The 20,686-nt window shown below is 33.9% G+C and overlaps 1 long non-coding RNA gene across 1 annotated transcript; it reads left to right on the top strand.

Annotated features, from left to right (window-relative positions):
* The first annotated feature begins 1,834 nt into the window (after positions 1 to 1,834).
* Positions 1,835 to 4,799, top strand: LOC110941132. Its single transcript, XR_004893978.1, has 2 exons — positions 1,835 to 2,408; positions 4,628 to 4,799. It is a non-coding gene; the product is annotated as an uncharacterized LOC110941132 (long non-coding RNA).
* The last annotated feature ends 15,887 nt before the right edge of the window (positions 4,800 to 20,686 follow it).

Below are 20,686 nucleotides of genomic sequence, written 5' to 3'. Positions count from 1 at the left end.
TAAATTCTTAAGAGGGTGCCCATTTGCACTTTTAATTATTCGCCTCATCATTATGTTACCAGGGTGACCTAGTCGGTCATGTCATATTGTGAATGTATCTTTATCTAGTACCTTATGGTTACTCACCACCATGTATGATTCAATAGGAGTAATATTGGTACAATATAATCCAGAGGATAAAGCTTTTAGCTTTTCTACAATGGTATCTTTGCCATTTTCATTTGAAGTAATTTGTAAGTATTCATTATTATTGGCGGAAGTTGTTTTGAGGTGGTAACCATTTTGTCGAATACTTTTAAAACTAAGTAAATTGCGTCTTGATTTACTAGAGTATAATGCATCATTTATGATTAGTTTAGTACCCGATGGTAATATGATGCTTGCTCTTCCAGAGCCTTCTATAAGATCACATACACCAGAAATAGTACCAACAAGTGTCTCTGCAGGAGACAACTCAGAGAAAAATTTCTTATGTTTGAGAATAGTGTTGGTAGTACCACTATCTACGAGACATTCATCACCAATAATAGCTTTATTGGAGCTTGTAAACATATTTCCTCTGGAAACAACAAACTAAATTAATATAACGAACTACTTGCTTGAGTAAAAAAAAAATCACATCACACAAATATGAATCAAACATCACAAAAATTTTAAGTGAAACCATAACAATAGTTCAAAACATAAAATACCACTAGAGTTGAAATAAAAACCAAACAAAGAAAAAAATATAGTCTAAAAAAAATCACATAACACGCATTTAATGATTTTGTAGTATGAGCTTGTTGTTTTGTTCCGCGACCAACAAACATGATATTAGTTCAGAATATTTTGTAAAATTGCGTTCCCTGTACTGCTGCGCCAGGAGCATGTTTGATAAATGGAACGTTGAGATAGTTTGCTCAATCATGTCTTTGTCGGTGATTTGTTCACCACATAATTTAAGCTCAGAGGTGATGCGAAGAAAGGCAGAGTTGTACTCACTAACAGTTTTATGATCTCGTAGCCTTAAATGAACCCACTTGTAGCGAGTTTTAGAGAGAAAGACCAACTTCAGGTGGTCAAATATTTCTTGAATGTTTTTCCATAACTCGAGAGGGTCCTCGACAGTACGGTTTTCCCTCTTTAGGTCTTCGTGAAGATGAAGGCGAAGGAATGCCATAGCTTTAGCTTTTTCTTGAAGGGACGTATTATTCCCATCAATTATTGTCTCCCCCAAACTCATTGCTTGCAGATGAGTTTTAGCATCAAAAGCCCAAGAGGGATAGTTGTTGCCCGAGATTTCAAGTGGAGTGAATTTAAGATTTGACAAGTTCGACATTTTTAGCTACAAAGGAAAGATTCATGTATTTAAAAAAAACGAGCATGTGTATAAAATAAATATTGCATGAGAACTTCGGATTCTGTTTTGCTAGAACTGCAGGTTCTAAAATTTAGGTATGTTTCTAAACTTTAATTTTGTATGATGTAATTATGTTGAAACATTATAATTATACGTGTCAAAAAAAATTAGCATTGTAAATTAGTAATACTTGAATGAAGTTAAAAAAAACTCCATAACAAATTTGAATTCAGTCATATATGAAAAAAAATATATATGAAACTTAGAAAAAATATATATATATATATATATATATATATATATATATATATATATATATATATATATATGAAACTTTTAGTGTAGAATCTTGTGATGGAATACACCTGTCATGCACAACATATTTTATTGAATTGAAAAAAAAACTTATATCATATTATGTAATACTTTCCGATCAAAATAAAATTCAAATATTAAATAACAATATGAATTATAGTAAACGTGAGTGGGGGACAGATGTGATAGTTACAAGATATAATATAGAGTAATGCATTTTGGTTAATAAAAGTTTGGAGTCCGTTATAGAGATTGTGAAATTAGGCTGCAAAAAGGTTGCGGAAGATACCGACCCACATACATTGTTCTCTCATCCTTCCTGTTCAAAAAGACTGACGACCACGCCACCACGACGGCGTCACCGACGACGGCCTACTGCCACCACCGCTCGGTCCTTTACAACTTGAAAACCGAAACCCTAGGTCTGAAAATCGGCATCTCCGTTACGGTTACAATATTCGTTACGATCTCCGTTACGGTTTCTGATAAAATTCGGTTTCTTCGAGTTTGATGAACTACTACCGATACAACCGCCGTTAGTAACCGCTATCTGTGACTGAGGCGAGGTTTGTTGTACGGCCGTTGAGTAACTGCAACCGGATTGTTGACGGACTTTCAGTCGCTGATATACGGAGAAACCGAACGATTGACCGTCGGATTCCGGATTATGACGGTTCAGATCTATCGACTGAGGTTGAGATTCTTTGAATCCGCCGGTGAGTATAGTCATCGGCCGGATAAAAGTTTTCAGGTCAGAATGTTATGTTGTTTTTTTTTTCAGTTGTTTACGGCGGCAGAGACCGCTTGACACTCTAAATTTATATTGGTAAGAACGAATCAAAAGAAACACCTATTCCTATTTTGTTCTAAAATCCAGAACGACTTGTTCCGGGTATTCTAAAAAGTAGATAAATGAACGTAATTATGTTATTCCAAAGGAGTAAATCTGAAACCCACTTCTGAAAACCGTTCGAAAAATTGTGTATTCTTTTTAGTGCATGAAAAAACACTGTTTTAGTCCGTGAAAACACAGTTTTAGTCCATGAAAACAGAGCAGAAGCTTATTAAAAAAAAACATTTTTCTGGTTACCACTTAGTAAATTCGAAAATTTGGGATTCATCCTTTGGATATACAAATATACATGTAATGAAAAGAAAAAAAACATGGAAATATATTGATCACAATGCGAAGATGTTTGATGATGTGTACCCGGATTATGTTGAACAAAAGATTGTGAATGATAGCGACTTGCGAATGATTGCAGATTGCTGATTAATGTCTAGTGGAGAGCAAGGGTGCTGATAACGTGAAATGAAATAAGAAAAATGAGAAGTGTATATCTTTCATTTACCAATCACACATATATATACAATGATTAGTCAAAATGTAACTGAACATTAATGTAGTCAAAGTGTAACTTAAGGGGGGAATTAGGAGGAGAATTAAGAGGATAATAAAGAGGGAATATATCTGTATTTATAACAAATCAATGTTTATTGGTTCTATACTTTTATTTTCGTGTTCAACTCTCAACTCAAATACGGTATTCACTATGTTTACGTGACATTTATAAGAACCATCACCGCAATCACCCCATCCATCGTATATCGAGTATATCTGTTAGTTTTTTCAAAGATATAATTTTTTATTAGATTCATTCAACCCGTATAATAAACGAGATTTTTTTAAAGATATAATTTCTTTATTATTTTATTATACAAAATTACATTTATGCAACTCGTGTAATATATTGGATTTTTAAAAATATAACTTTTTTTTATTATGTGGTATATAAAATTAGATTTATTCAATCCGTATAATACACAAGGTTTATAAAGATATAACGTCTTATGAGTAAGAGAATGAATTCCCCGCCAAGTCAGTTGACGAGGGTTTCTTAACTATTTATTATTTTTCTTTATAATATTTACTTTATGAATATATTTTTTATTTAGTATTTCTTTTTTCAATATTTCCATTATTATTTTTTTGCTTATTTAATAATTTAATATTTTATTGACTTAACCCGATGTATTACACATGGATCTAACATGGTACACATATATAGAAGAGAATTCAGTTCTTCTATAAAAGACTTACAATCCTGAAAAAATAGAAGCAATTCAAACTATTAATAAACATTAATTAATAAGAGGAAGAGATGAAAAAGGGACAATCAAATGGACTTTAGTTATGGCAATGAGAGGAAAATAAAAGGTATTTTAAATTTCATTTTTTTAAATATAAATACTTCTATTTAATTTTTTAATTCTAAAAACCAAACACACATATATATATATATATAATCGAGTATTTTCTCACTCTTAAGCTCTAGTCTATTTTTATTACGTACTTTAACTTGTGTGTTAAGCTTTGAGACTATGTTTTGAGATATGAAAGCGAATGTCATTTTATTGGAGTGGTGATTATAAAAAGGGGTTTTTACATATTTTCCCCTGCTAAACTGGCTTATTGCCTTATTATGTATTTCCCCAAACCAAAAAAACAATTACATATTTCCCCTTTTTTTAAGAAATTACCCAATTACCCTTGTAAAAACACACCACTTGTTTCATATTCCCACTTATATTCACGACGCTTAATTTGGTTTCGCTACTTCTTTTATTCCGTGAGTTATCATTCCATGTCAATCAGTTCATCAAAACTTTTATTTAATTGTTGATGGTGTATAATCATTACTTTAGTTTACGATGTATTAAAAAATTGCAGCCATTTTTGTTTTAATTATCACTGTTCGTTGATGGTGATCGTTTACAGCCGTACATTCAATATTTGTATAGCAAATGTATGAAAGTGAAGCAAAATCAAGAAACTTTAATATAATACTGGTTAAGGCTACAATATATTTAGGATTTAGGATATGCATCAGTGTTATATAATTGTTTCAATGCCAAAAACAACCTTATATAGTTTTTTCAACACATATGAATTATTCGTTTTCTTTTCAGGTGATTCATGATGATGGAGGATGATAATATGGATGATATGGAAAGCCACTCATTTACACCAACTTTGAATTTTTGGTATTGCATTTGTCTTCGAGACTTTATGTTTTTTAATGGAATTGATTATGAACAAATAAGGATTGCATTTTAATGAAAGTTTGTGTTTTTATTATGAGTATTATGGTATTGTTTGTATTCTTTGACAAAAGTAACAAGTAGAAGAATTGGGTGGGTACTATATGAATTGGGTAAATATGTATTTGAATAATGATATTAGAATGGGGAAATATGTAAATATTCATTTAATTCCTCATTAAGGGTAAAATAGTAAAAAATAAGAGTCATTTTAATTAAAAGGGAAAATATGTAATATATATAGGTTAGGGAGGGGAAATATGTAATTGTTTTTTGGGTTTGGGGAAATACGTAATAAACAAGCTTAATAGGGGGAAATATGTAAAAATCCCTTATAAAAAAGGAGAACTATGTGCACGGTTATTCATGTTTCAAATGGTGCCTTGGATCTTTTACATTAGCCGGGAAAGCAAAACTTGGAATTTACGACTGGACTTTGACGATCTATATTATGTTTCGGGCATAATATTTAACCATAAATTCGGCCACCTAAATTTGTTGCAAGTTTGATTCTCGAAGGGGAACTTTAATATGAATTCAAATAACTATTCACACATCTAGGTATACTCTTTGCATCCCCCACCCCAGCTCAGTTGGGAGTTGGGCCGGTTTCTTTCCTTGGAGACTCCAGTTCGACTTCCGGGTGTAGCAAAGGTGTAGGGACCAGGCAATGATGGTAAGTGTTTTTAAGTTAATGTTGCGCAAGTTCGAGCCTGAGCCGCCCCGGTTTTAATCCGGCCGTTACTCCAGCGAGGTGTCTCGTGTGGAGGCGGTACGGTTTCCGGGCGAACGCCGTTAGCCAAGTCTGACCACTCCCAGCACGGATCCGGTTAAGACAACGTAAGTCTGGGACAGACTTGATTAAGGTCCCCGACTTAGGGATGTAAATACCTTAAAAAAGAAAGTTACCGTTCAAAATAAAAAAGGTATACTCTTTAAAAAGCATTTAGTTTTGTTGCTTGTTTCAAGGTATTAGAAAATCCGATTGAAAGAATTCTATATAATAATGGAGGTAGTTGTGATATTTAAAGAACTAGTAAGATACCTTGGGTGTTGCAGCGAATATTCGATCGATATCGGTTTGTTTATTACAGCATCAGTGTGATACCGACACTCATTATAGCAACCAAAAGAGATATGCTAAAGATGATATTGACATGTGTTATAAATGGGGTAATTTGTAGAATAGTAACCAAGTTTTAAAAGTGTTCTAATTAGGTCACTCAAGTTTCAAAAGTGTTCCAATCAGGTCACTCAACATTCATTCTTCATTAAAGTTTTTTCATCCATTTCATAGGTAATCGTGGTGATGTGGATTTTTGTTTCTTTTTTCTCTTTTATTTGATGTTAACGTCGAGTGATGACGTGGATTGTAACTTTTTTTAAATTTTTAATGTAATTAAATGGTTTTTATTTTTAATAAATATAATTTCATATATTAAAATAATTCGACCCCAACATCTTATACTCCATTTTTTTCTTGATAGATGGAAAAGGGACATGACTCGATTTGAATGTTAAGTTATATAATTGGGACAAAAACAACACCAGTGACCTAATTAAAACACTTTTAAACTTGGTTACTATTCTGTAAAATTTTCCCTTTTTTTAAATCAACTTAAAACCATCAAACGAATACCGATATCGTACCGTGTCGGATAATATATTATATATAAAGTTAATACGTTTTTAGTAATTAAGATTTATAATAACCTTAAAGTAATCACCAATAAGGAATTAAATCATAATGATTTGTGTGTTGGAAAAGAATATCTACTATAGTTGATAAATTAAATGGCTAAAATTCGTGGTTTTTATATGAGTTTTTTTCTATAGTAGTGTTGGTGAGAAAAATATTTACCAAATTAGTGTTGATACAAAAATATTTACTAAAATGGTGTTTTTGTTTTGTTTCTTTTTCACTCCTGGCCTTATTGGATAAATCCAATTCTTTAAATAATTATTGATTTAAACATGGTATTGGGTCTCTCAGTAACTTATTTATTATCATGTATCTTACAAAAAGATAAATATTTTTTTATAAAACTTATTTAAAAAACCTTATTCTAAAAATCTATATTTAATACTTTAAAAATCAAAAAGTCTATATTTAATACAAATAACGGTAATCCTAATAACTCCAGTTATACATTAAAATTGTGTATTTGATTAAAAAAAACTGAAAATCACTCAAATCTATATACATATATTTTTGAAACTCCTTTCGATTATGTTTTTATACATAACACAGTATAGTAACTTATTTTTTTAAAGCTTAGTTATATTTTTTTAATAATCCATTCTGGTGTATGCATTTTTTTTAAATAAAGTTCTCGAATAAACGAATGAATTGTAGGTTCAAATTTAATCCTTACCTTATTCGTTAATACATAAAGAAAACAAGTATACTTTTTTTCATGAAAGATTTAAGTGGGTATAACTGAGATTGTTTAAAACAAACAATAAATACAATTTTTACAACAAATTCTATTTTTCCAAGTAGGTTTTAGTAAAAAAAAAAAAAAAAGGTTCATTTTAAGTGGGTTATTCGAACCTACTAACTCCTAGGTGTGTTGTGACACGAAATACATATCTTTAGCTAATGCATTTTTTTTTTGAACGGCCAACGAATCCTCCAAATGGGCTACTGGCGAAATTCACCACATCGGGATACACTCGCCTTCCGAACCGGGGAAAACCCCCACCTAGGGCCGAAGCCCGTGAACACTCGCCCGAAGGCACGACAGTGCGGTGAGGTAAAACCCGCTCAGTTCAAGGATCGAACTAGTGATCGCCGCCTGCTCGCCTAGCCTCCCATCATCACCAGGTGCCGCAGAAACTAAATGCTAGGGGCAGGAATTGAACTTGAGTCACTTGGAACACAAGGTCTCTCCCTTACCACTCCACCACTAGCTCATTGGCAAAGGGGTTTTATGCGCGTGACCACTTTAGCTAATGCATTTAGTTTGAGAAAAAAATATATCCAAGTATCGTATTATTTATATAAAGAAAACATAACATAAGGGAACTACAACAATGGTCCGTAATTTTAAGTTTTTAGATTTAGTATATTTTTGGATTTTTAATAAATATTTAATTATCAAGGTATTACTATAGTTAGTCGAACCATACCAAGGTTTTATTATCAACAACATAAATTTAGAATTTTAAAACATGTGTTTTAAGTAGATTTTATTAAAAAAAAATAGTTTTCTTTAAGATTCTTAAAAAAAGTTATGTGAGAGACCAAATACTAGGATAAATCAATAATTGTTTCAATGAGTTGAATTAATCCAATGAGGTTAGGAGTGAGAAACAAATATTTTTTTTTAAACACCATTTTGGTAAATACTTTTCCAACAACACTATTTTGGTAAATACTTTTTCCATCAACACTAATATTGGAAAAAACTCGTTTTTATATGATTAAATTATACATAATATTACTGGCTTATTTGACAGCATATGTTTAAGTGGGAAATAACATAGAATTAATGAAATAGAAGACCAAAAGAATTGATTTTGCATTCTTGTCTCAGTCTTAATTCTGACGATTTATATTCTTAATCCTGACGATTTATATTCGGGAGTTAATGAGCTTGCCACAAGAAACGGCCCAGTAATTATTTTTCACCCTAAAACCCAACATCTAACCTACCTCTAGAAAAAAAGATAAAAGCACTGTAGAGTTACCCGGATTACTACAGTGATTGCGACAACGATTTTGAGTTGTTCTTTATATTATTTATAATTATAATATAATATAATTTTAATTCTAATTCTAATTATAATATAATTATTATATAATTTTATGAGTAAATTACTTTTTCAGTACTTGTGTTTTAATGGTTTTAATCATTTGAGTTTAAAATCAAAAAGTTTAACGATCTCAGTCTCTAGATGCTTTTTTATAACCTTTTGACTCCTTTTGAGTCCAATTTTTTTTTTTAATAAAATTGGACTCAAAACGTTATAAAATAAACAAAATTGGACTCAAAACACTAAAAAATGAGCAGTTTAAAACGTAGAGTGTTAAACTTTTTAATTTTGAACTCAAGTATCACTAAAACACAGGGACTCAAAATGTAATTTATTCTAATACAATTAGAGTTAATTACACAGATGGACCCTAGGGTTTATAGCAAGTTTCACCTTTTGGTACTAACTTTTTTTAACAGGTTTAGGTTTTATGATTTCAATTTTGTAACACCTTTAGGTACTAACACCAAAATTAGTTAATTTTATCAATATGATTACTAAAATACCCTTTTATTTTTTTTTTTAATTTTATCAATGTAACACCTGTTAGAAATTACCCATTAAGTGGCCTAACGGATCATTTGAATAATGCTACCAATATGACATAACTAGTCTCCTACAATTACTTGATGGTAGTAATTTTAAATATTGATTAGTTCAAGGGGCAATTATGATTTTCCTTTAGGTACTTTTAATAAGAGAATGCATAGAGTTTTTCATAACCTACCATCACTTATGATCATTATATATTGATCATTGGTATTGATAAAAATGTATGAAAAACTTTTTAAGAACACCATGATCAATTCTCTCTAGTGTGATCCATCAACACAAGGTACCATAACGGGAATCATGACTCCATATTATCTACTCCTTAAGAACACCATGACCAATTCTCTCTAGTGTGATCCATCAACACAAAGTACCATAACGGGAATCATGACTTCATATTTATCCTCAAAGATAGGCATCCCTACAAGTAAGTATCTCTAACTTGGCATCTATATTTACGTTATGATTGAATAAACATGATTAGGGTTTTTTATTTTGACCCATGTTTAAAGATATAATCAACATGTGGTATCAGAGCAATGTTGATTATATCAGGTTGATCATGTAAATCGATTTGTTGCCATGTTTTATGTTTCGTGATCTTCTGACCTGCAAGTTGATTTAGAAGTTAAATCATGTAAATCAATTTGTTAATAATGTCACGAGCTCTTTTGGACAATTCAAATAACTGGCAATCATGATGTAATGGCTCTCTTAAGGAAGTAAAATATATTAATTTTCAAATGATTCATTCTGACACTCTTGATAATCAAAAATATATGGCATACAATCCAAAACAAAGAATTGTCATTTTAACTATATTTACATCATCTTGAATTGCAATTGATGGTCATTTTAATTAGTGACATATTTTTAATTGTGTTTTCTATTGGGTTTCCCAATATTCAGTTGCAATTCTTTATTCAATGTGATTAATTAGTGATTTATACATTTTGGTGGTGAATTAATGGTATATTAATTTTAACTTTACGTAAATTTCCATGCCAACAAGAATCCATCAGTTTGATTATTTCTTTGATTGGATTTAGTTTTGCAAAAAGAATTTAATCAATTGAGATATTTTATTTTACAATCGATTTAATTTTTTTTTTCCATATCGTTTATATGCCAATCGGTTTTCAATTCCCAATATTCTGTTGCAATTATTTATTCAATGTGATTAATTAGTGATTTATACATTTTGGTGGTAAATTAATGGTATATTAATTTTAACTTTACGTAAATTTCCATGCCAACAAGAATCCATCAGTTTAGTTATTTCTTTGATTGGATTTAGTTTTGCAAAAAGAATTTAATCAATTGAGATATTTTATTTTACAATCGATTTAATTTTTTTTTGCATATCGTTTATATGCCAATCGGTTTTCATGTATAATAAAAAGGCATAATTTGTAAATCACTAATTAGCATTATTTTTTATAAATCTATTGATGATCGATTAAATCAATTTATTCTAAATGTTGGTGACTTATTTGAATCACACACCAACAAACCTATTAATGGTGATTTAATTTGGTATAGACGAAAAGTATTGAAATCGGCTAATTAGTTAATTATTTTGGCAAAATTATCTTGCAAATTATGAAATCGGTTTGGAAGCCTTAGTTATTTATTTACTTGTTTTTGCTCTAATATGGGACTAACTTGTGAATGGTCCAACTTAAGTATGCAAGTTAAATGGCGAACTTCAATGATCGATGATTGAACCAACGGGATATCATTTGATTAAACATTGAAGCTTTAGTTATGCCATCTTATGTAATTATCTGTATTAGCCTAATTTACATAAATATTTCATTTCTGGCCCAAAGGTGTTATGTTATATTTATGTGTTTTACCTTATTATGTATGTATGTATGTTAATCATGATACATGAATTTTGGTCAAAGCCAAAGCGAAGCCAAAGTTCATGTAGAACATCGAGAGAGTCTATATTTATGTGTGTTCATAATATATGAATTTTGGTCAAAGCCAAAGCGAAGCCAGAGTTCATGTAGAACACTAAAGACGGTCTATTATTAATATCGTTCATTATGCCTGAAATTTGGTCAAAGCCAAAGCGAAGCCAAAGTCCAGGCAGAACATTAAGTTGGTGTTTATTTATGTATGTTCATTGTTGGTGCATCCGTCTGTCGTCTACGTCTTGTATAGAATAGGTTAGTTCAGGGCACGAAATTCAAGAAACTGGATTAGAATGTGATTTCGCCCCAGATGACATGTTGTCATTTGGAGCGAAACCCTTATAATCTAATTTCGCCCGAGAGTGTCTAGAATTGATTTCGCTCGTATTCTAAAAGGTTGATTTCGCTCCTGATGATCATGTATGTTGGAGCGAAATCAAGTTTACTATATATAGAGGTGTGTTTAGAGCGAAATCAGATAGTTGTTAGAGTCATTGCCATTCCGGCTGCCACGAAGTGTTGCCGAAGTGTTATCAGGATTGTAAACGTCATTCAATCAATAAGATCAACAGTTTAAAGTGAACATTCGGTGAATTGAACCTGATTTGTTTGTTTCCGCCGCTCAAATTAGGAAAAGTTCTTCTGATAGACTCAATTGGGTCTGAAAACGATCCTACATGTGGTATCAGAGCTAAGGAGGAAGAGCTCTTGCCAATTCAACCGAAAATTCTGTTTTTCTACACCTTCTACATTGTCTTTTGCTATTTGACCGAGAAAAAGTTGTAAAATTGACCTGATTTTTGAATATGTTGCTCGGAATTAGTAAATAACAAAGCCTTGAAAGTTTCATCAGCAAATTCGAACTAAAACTTGACAAAATTGTGATTTCGCCTGAAACGAGTTCGTGAAATGATGACGTCACTTCTGATTTCGCTCGAAGTATGATGTTAATTTTGCTCAAAAATGTGATTTCGCTCCAGGATACAATCTGATTTCGCTCCAAGAAACATCCTAATTTCGCTCCAAGAAACATACTGATTTCGCTCCTGGAAACTTAGTGATTTCGCTCCAAATTGAACTTTCTGATTTCGCTCCTGATTTACATTGGGATTTCGCTCTAAACAGTAAACTCATTTAAATAGTTGATTTCGCTTGAAACCTAAAATGGACGAAGAATTTTACAATGCATTCGCTACTCCGGGTACCTCGATTAGTTTGGTTCAGAACACAATGCTAGAAAATGAAACAGGGACAATGCAAAAACCACCCAAACTCATGAACATAGAAGAATATAAGGGTTGGGAAGGTCGTTTCGAAAACTGGGTACAAGCTAATTACCTAGACGCATGGGAGTGTGTTGAGACGAAGTATGTAAGACCATTAAATGATGATGAAGAGGAAGTTGCGATCAAAGATATGAGTGCCGATGATAAGAAGAAATACAAGAATGAGAAAATGATGCTGAGTTTACTACAAAAAGCTGTGAAAGAAGATATTTTGGTCTTGTTGCAACACAACGGAAGTTCTTATTCAATTTGGAAAGCGTTGCGATCGAAGTTTGTTGGTAGTTAGGAGATGGTCAAGAACAAGAAATCACTTCTGAAGAAAGAGTTTGACTTGTTTCGAGGGTTGAAAAATGAAAGCACAAAGCAAATTATCGAAAGATATTGCAATTTGTTGGTGAATATGAAAAGGGTAAGCATCAACAAAGATAATGAAGAACTGATAGAGAAGCTAGCAGATGCTTTGCCACACGAAACATGGGGCACATATTTGATGATGCTTAGGAACAAGAAAGGATTCAACACGCTCACATTAAGTAAATTCATTGAGAAGCTGGAAGCTCAGGAAATGGAACAGAGAAAAATTGTTCGAATGAAAGATTTCGACGGTGAACAAGATATCGGGTTGTATTACAAAGGAGGAGTGAATGAGAAATCTACAAATTTATCTCCAAAAATAGAAACTGCGTACAATGCAAAAAATTCAACCGGAAGTTCATCACAAGGATCAAGCAGCAATACAAGTTTCTCATCATTTCCATCTTTTGATCCGAACATTTCAGCAACAAAGAATGGAAGAAAACTTCAGTGCAATATTGTTTTAAATCTTGAAAATGATCAAGATTATTCAGATGAAGTTGCTAAAAATCAAATGTCTTTATTGGGAATGGTTTTAGAATCTTAGAGTTGTTTTGTTGCAGGTCGTATCGGAAATCCAATGCTAATAAAGAAGGATTACGACCAGATAGACACTGAAGAGATGGAGCTGATGGACATAAAATGGTGTTTAGCCAGTGTGTTGAGGAGAGCTGAGAAATTCAAGCAGATCACGGGGAGAGATGATCTTCGTGAGGCTAATGTTTCTACTTTAGGTTTTGACAAATCTAAAGTCACTTGTTTTCGTGGCAGGGAGAAAGGTCACTTCAAGAGGGAGTGCACCAACCGCGAAGCAAGTGGAGCACATAATCCTTTCAACAACAACAATGATTACTACCGAAAAGCCATCTACCATCAAGTCGCTCAACAACCATCTCAACAACATCAACATCAAGCTCAAACTGCACATGGAAGAAATGTGATTGATGATTCTGGAAACAGAGCTTGTGTGGTTAATCAAAACGAAAAGAAACCATTTAACTGGGATAAATATGTATCAGCTGATGAAAAAGCTTGTGTGATTGATCAAGATGATGATAAATTGCCTGAGGGTTTTAGTTGGGAAAATTTTACTTGGGATGATTATATTCCTGATCAAGCCACAGCTCATACAGCTCACAAAGCTTTTATTGCAAAAATTGAAGAAGACAGTGATGATGATGGAACTGAGTATTATGCTAGACAAATGGCAAAACATCTGAAGATGATGGCAGAAAACGACAGTGAAGATGAGAAGGTAAAGAAGAAAAAGAACAAGATAAAGACACCGGTGAGTAGTGATGATGAGACAGTACCGGTGGTGAGAAGAAAAGTGAAAGAAGTTCCAAAGTTTGAGATTAATGAAGAAGCTGTTGCAAAGAAATGTTCAGTAACTTGTGAAAATTGTGAAGCAATGAAGAAACAAAATAGTTCTTTGATTCACAATATGAACAGATTGAAAGAATCTTACGATGTGCTGAACAAAGCGATGAATATGTACAACGACACAAGTGAAGAGCAAGCTACTGCGACGAAGACAATTCAAGGAGCTTTCATGGTCAAGCAAAAAGTTGTGAACAATTATATCGAGAAGTGTGTTGTTCTTGAACAAAAACTGGAACTTCAGAGGATTGAAACCGAAAGAGTTAATCGTTTATTGAAAAGTTACTCATGTTCGTCTTATGTCATTGACAGGATTTATCCGACAGCTGAAAGTTTGAAGGCATTTGAGGACAATGATGTAACCAAAGAAAAGGAAGTTTCGGAAGAAAAGATTGAAGAAAAGACTCCAGTGAAAAAGACTAAAAAGAAGAAAGACACTGAAAAGACTGCATCTGGTAAGAAACAAGATGTCAGTTACCACAAGTGTCCACCCCCACTGGAAAATGGATATCTAGCTAGAAATCCAAATGATGAAAGAGTCAAAAAGGCAACAAATTTACAGTGGGAGTCGGAGTCGTCAGTAAACTTGCCAGACAGTATTAATGTCGTGTTTACATCGTCTGACACTGATCAACAGTCTCAATTGATGAAGAAAGTTGTGGATCATGTGTTAGATAACGATGAGATAGAGGAGTCAAAGTCGGAGTCTGGGAAAGAGTCAAAGTCTGAGTTCAGCATTCCGAGTCAAATAGAAAAATAGGGCAAAATAGTTTATGACAAAGAACTCCTGTTATCAAAATCTAATTTGGATGATGAAATGTTTAAAGTTGCTTACACTTTGAATGATTCTGACAAATTATATTATGATAAGGAATTTCCAATAAGAGGTGTCAAAACTGAATTGATAAACAAGGTTTTCAAACTCACAGAAATTAATATTTCTGAAATAAAAGACTTATGTCTTAATGCAAAACCTAAAAAATACATCTCAAGAGTTCAACAGAGATTAAACAAGAAAAAGGGTTACAGTTCTGGTTCAGGTTTTCAAAAGAAATCTAATCATTACGATAATTTCAAAAAGAAAGGTTTAGGGTTTACTCCAACTGAAAAGCAGAAAAATGAAAAATAGGTTCGTGATTTTAAATCCAAAATAACACTTGTTTCAGGAACTAGCTCAGAAGAAGAAGAAAAGAAAGCTTTATGGAGACAGTCAAACAATGAGTTCCTTGCAAAGAAGCAAGATGAAATAAAGAAGATGACTGAGTAGAAGAAAGATACGAAGTTATTGAGTTTGAACCACCACTTGATAGAACCAAACTGTTTAAAAATTCAAAGTTTGAAATTAGTGAATGTTCAAACAGTTTTTACAAGAAGAGAGCTAAATCTGACAACCAGAAATGGGTTGTTAAGAAAAGTGGAGATAGCATTAGCGATGATTCTGATAGGTCAAAATCAGAGGAGCTATCTTCTGGCGATGAATCTGACTCCACAAAGTCAGACGAGCCACAGATTGTTTCAAATTGTGAAGCTATTTTGAAAAATGAAAAATCAGTTCCGATTGTGAATGATGAGGATTTTCCATCACTTCGGGCAGTAAATTATAAGAAGAAAATTGGTAAGGTTGAGATTTCTAATCAATTTTATAATGATAATCAGGTTTTTGATGTGGAGAAGGCCTTTAACCCCAAGGTAAAGCATATTTTTGGTAAGATAGTTGATCGCAAAGTCAAAGGGGTTAAAGAGTTTTATGAGAAGAAGAGAGGAGGTAAGAAACCGAGTGGTGATGACTCGGTGACACCCAAGGCTGGCCAGGCTTGGGTGGATATTTTCTTCGACTAAAAACCTGACTTGCTGGAGCTCCCAGGTTGGTAAGTGTGGAGCATGAATCGGCATCTTTCTTGAGAAATGTTCTACGGTAATGTCAATCGTACAAGTGGTAAGAGGTTTGATTGTGCATGCTTGCATATGGTAAATCAAGGACATTAATTTGTACTTGCATTTTCCTACATGTGATTGAGAGATAACATGATGAACCACATCCCCGAACCTATTATTGATATACCTACAGGGGGTAAAATCAACTAAACTTATTTTCCGGAAAAACCATTTTGATTAAAACAAACTTAAGTGTTTTTGAAATCTAGATGGGAAATAGTTTATTGATAGGGGGAGTTCTGATTGTTTATGCCGAGTGAATGGCGAAATGAGGCGATTTGATATCGGTTGTCATGTTTCTGTACAGTTCGTTTTCAATTTTCGTTAATGTGTTTGCATTTTAGGGGGAGTAGAAATTTTTAGAAAATCCAAAAACATTAGAAAATTTAAAAAAATACAAAAACATGATAAAATCAAAAATGAGTTTTGTTGTGAAAAAGAGGAAATGATAGTACATCAGTGGACTGTCACAACATGCTAAAGAAATGTAAATTCAAAAATGTGATAAACAATTTTACTGTGGATGTGTCAGTAGGTTTTTACACATTTAATAGATTGTGACGAGATATAAATCTAAAAATTCAAACTTGCTTATTCTGTGGGTAACAACTTCTTGGATATATAGGTAACCCCTGAAATCTTATTTGAAAGGTCCCTTATTCAGAGATACTAGGTCTTTATGCTCAGTGATATCTGGGGTATTATCCCGGGACTTCTGCTGTATGGAAATATTGACCTAGTCCCCGGATAATACTTTCTGCAATGCTTTGTGATGTGCGTTAGGTGTAATATGTTTTTAATATATAATTAAGCCCTTTTTACACTTTTAGCCAAGTTTTAAATTTATAAAACACGATATTCACTAACACTAAACACACATATGGGCAAGTGCACCCATCGTGGACGTAGTATAGTGTTGGTAAGATACCGAGGTCGTCCAAGGACACAAGAGCTTTTAATACCGGTTTATCCTCAACGTCTAACCAAATCAAAAAGTTAGAAAAATGTTTTAAACTAAGAAAAATAAAAACTAACTAAATGCTGAAAAATAAAATAAAATAAAAACAGATAGACAAGATGAATCACTTGGATCCGACACGTGTATTAGTATAACCTTTGATTATTTTCGCACTTTTGCACTTGTTTAAGAGATTATCTTAGTTATTGTAGTAGGCCCCTCTTTTGAAGGCGACGTTACCCTCAACCCAGTAGTTTGAGTCAGCAAGGATACAATCCTAAAGGGTCGGATTATTGAAAGATAATGAATTAAGTTATTAATGCAAATTATGGTAGGCCCCGCTTTTGGCGGTGACATTACCCTCGGCTAAGTAGTCTGAGTCAGCAGGGATACAGTCCTAAATAGCCGGGTTATAGTATTAATAGTAGTTAACTTATGAGGGGGTCAAAGAGTTTGGATCCCCGCCATCCAATACCTATGGGCATTGAAGGAGATCCTACTAAATTTGACCCAGGTCCCAAGCAGGACCTCTAAACGCTGAACAAGGGCAAGACCCTTACCAAACCGTTCCCTTAACCCCCGACCAGGTAGCCAACATACCTCCATATAGACCGTGGAGATATGAATGGTGAAAATCTTTTATTTTATATAGACAGTAAAATAATGCCAAGACACCACGGACAAACGATAAGGAAAGATCACCTTCAACATAAGTAACTAGTTATTAAAGTCATTAATACAAAACCAAATAAAAAGTGCAAAAGATTAAAAATAAAAAGTATTATACTAAACACTTGTCTTCACCAAGTGATGTAAGAGACTTAGGCAAACATGGCCTTGATTGTCAAGAACTCTTACGATCAATCTTGGATCCCGAGACGACTCACACACTCTACGATGGACAATGGATGATGGTGGTGGATGATGGTGTTATGGTGGTGGTGGGTGGTGGATGAGGTGTGAGAGAGGTGGTGTGCCAAGGGATGAGAGAGAATGAAACCAAGCTCCTCTATTTATAGGCTGGACAGAACGCTGGACACGGCCCCGTGTCCGCTGGACATAGCCCCGTGCCCGTCTGACACTCTCTCTCTTCATTAATTGTAATTGCGAATTACAATTAATGCGCCTGCTGTACTTTCACCACGCCCCCGTGCTCGCTAGACACGGCCCCGTGGTGAGCAATGGAAGCTTCTACTGGTTTGTCTTTTCTGCTGCTTCCTGGGCACGCCCCCGTGTTCGCTGGACACGGGGCGTGTTCAGACTCTGTTTTCTTCTCTTTGTCTTGGGAGGTGCCGTTGAGGGTTCGGGCAGTCCACTTTTGTTCCTTTTCTTGTATTTATGGTAGAATTAGTGGTCTTTTTGCTTCTTTTGTGATTTTGAGCTCATTTCATCCTGAAAATACAAAAGGAAGACAAAAACACTCTTTTTCCAACATTAGTACTTAAAAAGGGTTAGTTTTATGCCTTAATTGATGTGTTTTATATGTTGCATTTTACACACATCAAATACCCCCACACTTGAACTTTTGCTTGTCCTCAAGCAAAACTCTTTTAATGTGGCTTACACTCCCAAATGGAATAGGTAGAAGAGAAGTTTTTTTTTTTTTTTTTTTTTTTTTTTTTTTTTTTTTTTTTAGCTTGTCCTAGAGTGTCGGGAATCCAAGGTTTGTATAGGTTTTATTTTTATTTTATTTACAATCCTATTCGTCATGATTTATTTTGAACTTTTCATAAGATAAACTACTTATTTGGGCATAACATGCCTTATCAAAATTCCATTTATATACAAGTTCACATACCTCACGGGAGATCACTCAATCACTCGGCCGAAGGTGTATATTTAAGTGAATCGCTCGAGAGCGGCACGGACTTACGTTTTCCATAGGCTTGCCAAGCGATCAATCCTCCTCCTTTTTAACTTTTTACCTTTGTAAATATCAAGAGGACTTTTGGGGTGAAGGCTTGGGTTTAAAGGTGGGTGGTTGGTTAGTGGTTAGTAAAAAGGGCGAAAATCGTAACAAGTGTCGGTTTTCGTAAAATACCTTATTTTTTTAGTGACATTTATCTTTGAAGTATTTCTCCAAACAAGCTTTTGTAGCTTTTGTTTGTTTTTGACTTCATTATTCATATTTTTTTTTTCGTCACGTAAAGGGTATGTTTATGAAAAACCGAGTTTGTTACTAAAATAAAGGTGAAAAATTGAAAAAGGTTTTTGGTGGGTAAAAAAAAATGTTTTGGGGGTAATGAAATGAAAGGTTTAGGCTCAAAGGGGTTTTCTAGGGGGATTTTGGGTAGGTAAAAAAAAATGAAAAATAATGGTTTTGAAAGAAAAATAGTTAGTCCTAATGCCTCCATCATTTACTTACTTGGGTTTAAGTTGGTAAGGACCGGGAATGTATCGTCGTGGCAAGTTCTAGATTTGTAAAGACCGAGCGGCTATTCACACAAGAAACGAAAAATGAGCATTTAATCTAAATATGTATATTTTTATGCTCAATAAAGGCTCAAAACTCACTTTTGTGGGAATGGGTTTTTAATGTGATCATGCATATATAATCGAATTTTTAACTAGACTTGTTATACCGTTTCATAATTTTCTTATGTTAGTTCTTTTTATCACGACGCTATCGGTTGTAAATTTAAAAAAATATAACCCTTTTATCACTTGTTATTCCCAACTTAAACTAAGACAAGTAAATAATAAAAAAAAAATGAAAAAGTTTTTTGAAAAAATTTGGGGTGTTTAGCGGTTCCAATAGAGTTTTGTGTAAGGCTTGTTTTAGGATTTTGCAAAATTTCAAGGTTTTAGCATTCCCCCCACACTTAAATTACACATTGTCCTCAATGTGTCCAAAAATAAAGTTTTTGGTTGATTAGAATATGTAAAAGTGTGTTTAAAAACAAAGATTTGTGTTACTGGCGCTCTGGACACGGCCCCGTGTTGACCGGGCACGGCCCCGTGGTCAAGTGCCAGTAACAAAAATTATAGAATTGAAACAGAAGCCTGGACACGGGGGCGTGTCCGCTGAACACGGCCCGTGTCCAGTTACCTGAACTGGGTGATTTTCTGCAGGGGGCTCAGCACGGGGCCGTGTTGGTTGGGCACGGCCCGTGTTGAGCCTTCTGTTATGGAGATTTTTGTCGGTTTGTTCTGTTCTTCTGCATGGTTCCATTTTTTCTCGTTCCCTTTTTCATCCATTACCACCATGAGTCCATAAATCATAAAAACCATCATAACATTGCTAATAGAGAGACATTACATAAAGATAAGAATTACATAGATATTAAGCTTATGGAGTTCTAGCCCTATGTTTTATTTTAATTTAGCAAAATTTCCAAGAATCTACTGATCTTGGTTAGATAAGGCTTTGTAGAGCTCCACCTTTCGGGTGCGGTTCTCCTCATATGTCGGCAAGCCACTCCTCTACCTCCCTTGGAAGGAGGAAGGAGGGCTCGTTTGCATTTGTTTGAGGAGTTTCAACTTCCGCCGGAACTTCTTGTGGGATTTCCATAGGAGGTTCTGCGGGGAGGTCTCCCCACCCGGTAGGGTTGTTAATACCGAGCGCCAAGTTCCAGTCTTGTTGTGGAAGAACTGGTTCCATGGGGGGTGCTACCAAAATGTTTAACCTTTGGTGCAAAAGGTTAATCTCTTGGAAGCTGCTTTCCAATCCCATTGTAAGATCGTTAATACGGTCAATGAGGACCTCCTCCACGGACGTCATTTCGTCGAGAGCCTCCCTTAGCGCTATCACGTAGTGCACAAGTGTAGCTTCAACGGAGGG

This window comes from Helianthus annuus, chromosome 5 (assembly GCF_002127325.2).
Source record: "Helianthus annuus cultivar XRQ/B chromosome 5, HanXRQr2.0-SUNRISE, whole genome shotgun sequence".
Classification (NCBI taxonomy): domain Eukaryota; kingdom Viridiplantae; phylum Streptophyta; class Magnoliopsida; order Asterales; family Asteraceae; genus Helianthus; species Helianthus annuus.
The sequence above is the reverse complement of the archived record's forward strand: the minus strand, read 5'-3'. Positions and strand labels throughout refer to the sequence as shown.